General features: G+C 37.6%; 1 pseudogene; it reads right to left on the bottom strand.

Annotated features, from left to right (window-relative positions):
* Nucleotides 1-341: 341 nt before the first annotated feature.
* LOC111741572 lies at nucleotides 342-460 on the bottom strand (annotated as a pseudogene).
* Between the last annotated feature and the right edge of the window lie 1,842 nt (nucleotides 461-2,302).

Here is a 2,302-nt window from a genome sequence, read left to right as displayed (position 1 = left end):
TTTTCCAAACTGTTTTCTCTTTTTGGCCGGTCTATATGGGTAGCATGGTGGTAGGAAAAAGTCTAAGATTTTGAGCCCAGCAGAAATGAGAACAAATCCTGCCACACTCCCTTTCTATGTGGAGGTTCCTGAATAAGCAAACTCTCAATGATATTGTTTGCTCCTCTGGGAATGAAAATAATAGGCACTGCTGTGAAAATAAGCGACGACATGAATACACATAGTGAGCATTACAGTAATTAGCTGGTTTATTTGTTTGTTTTAGGTGAAGGAACCCTTGTTTGACCTCACAGATTGCAAAGACCTTGTCATCTTACAATCCTTTATATTTTTATTTTTTATGCCTACAGCACCTGGTCTTCGTAGGTGGTCTCCCATCCAAGTACTAACCAGGCTCGACCATGCTGAGCTTCCAAGATCAGACGGGATCAGGCTTGTTCAGCATGGCATGGCCATAGACTTAGCTGATTTGATAGATATAGTTGTGTAATAGACATGTGAACATGACGAATTAATAGAGACCCTTCTATACAGCATCTGATTCTTCCTCTTTATATAACATATTAGGTATGCTATGTATATTACATATGCTATTCCTGCTTTCTTTTCTATATGTATAAACTAAGCTGTTTATCCAGTTACAACACTGTCAATCAGAAGAGGCACAGACCATAAACAACTGGGGGGCCATATTTGTGCCTACCAGTTGCTATCGGCCCCATATTTATTTAAATTCAAAGTCTATGTTAATTAACACTTCCTCCATATTGTCTTTATTGATGCCATCCACTGTTCACAAAGTCTCCTCACTGGATTCCCATAGCACTTTTTTTATGTCTATTTTATTTTGAGAATGGAATATGTTATAATTAACATACTTCTCATTATAATTCCCCTATGCCATCCCCCAAGTAGATTGTAATCATTTTGATAAGAGAGACTATGCCACACTTCTTCATAATTCCTAATATCACAGGCAATACCTACATATTAAAGATGTTTCAAAGTATTTGTTGGATTTTATCGAAATGAGCCTGCTAGAAATGGGGAATGACACATACACTGCTCTCCAATCATTGTTGAGTCCTCTTTTCATTCTCAGCTGTGCTGATTCTGCACCCAGCCAGTGACCCATCAATGCATTTGCCAATGGTTTGGTGAATGTGCCACTGTGGCAGAATAAAAAGAACTTTCTAATTCACATGTTCAGTATAATAGGCTCTCCTGTTTTGAAGTGGAATAAGTTTCTGAGTCAGGTTGCTTTTAAAAAGGAAAGTTTCTATAAGAAGCTGGAAAGAATTTGCTCCTGCTCTGACTGCATTTTTTAATCATCACTGTTTGCCCCTCCAGTGCGTCCGCCCATTTCTGAAGCCAGGCTCGTGATTGTGATGTACCATCATGGCTAAATACAGTATATCATTCCAGCAGGCTCTTCACATTGTGTTATTGTTAATGATGCTTTTTATTTACCAGAACCATAGGCAATATGATATTACTCTCATTCAGTGAGCCCGGCAGGAGACTTTTTAAAAGTGTAATGCATTTGCTCTAATGTCTCTGATCAGGTGGATCCGGCCTGGAAAAACTCCAAGTTGGATAATTACATTTTCGCTACCTATAATTTCCACCACCCCTTTGAGAGCTTGTAGCATTCTTCTCCTTTCATACTTCACACATGTGTGGTGCTTGCTGAACACTATTTTAAAAGGGAAAGAAAACCAGCTACTCTTAACCTCTGGTAGGTGAGAGGAATACAACCAAAACCGGAGAGGTCAGAATGAACCCTTCTAAAATTATGATGTCATCGAAGTTTGTCTTTATTTTTACTCATCCCTTCAGAATCTATGTCATTTTTTATTCCTTTCCATGACCCATCTTCCTTCACTTTCAGATAAACAGTATTCTCATGCTGTTATGATTTTCCCAATAACGAGAGGAAGCAATCTAGTAAAAAAAAAAAAAAAATTCTTACTAAAGCATGCATATTGTGTTTGATAACTTTATAATAGATATGATAGATAACTACTGCAAGGGGAAAGACATAACGCAGAGGGACAGATTTTGAAAGGCAGAATTTTGGACTCTATATCCTGTGAGAAAAGAGATACTCTCACAGTCAAGTAATGAGTGAAGCACATATACCTTAAACTCCCTCTCATGCCTGCACATAAAAACTGCATTGTTTTTTAAGGTAGAAAGATGTGCTCGATTCTACATTTTATTGTATCTAATAGGTTACAATGCTCTTTGCACATAATGTGTGACAGGGTCAAGGAGAATGTTTTTAATGTTTTTAATATAA

The sequence above is a fragment of the Pteropus vampyrus genome, unplaced genomic scaffold (genome assembly GCF_000151845.1).
Source record: "Pteropus vampyrus isolate Shadow unplaced genomic scaffold, Pvam_2.0 Scaffold3, whole genome shotgun sequence".
In the NCBI taxonomy this organism is placed as follows: Eukaryota; Metazoa; Chordata; class Mammalia; order Chiroptera; family Pteropodidae; genus Pteropus; species Pteropus vampyrus.
The sequence above is the reverse complement of the archived record's forward strand: the minus strand, read 5'-3'. Positions and strand labels throughout refer to the sequence as shown.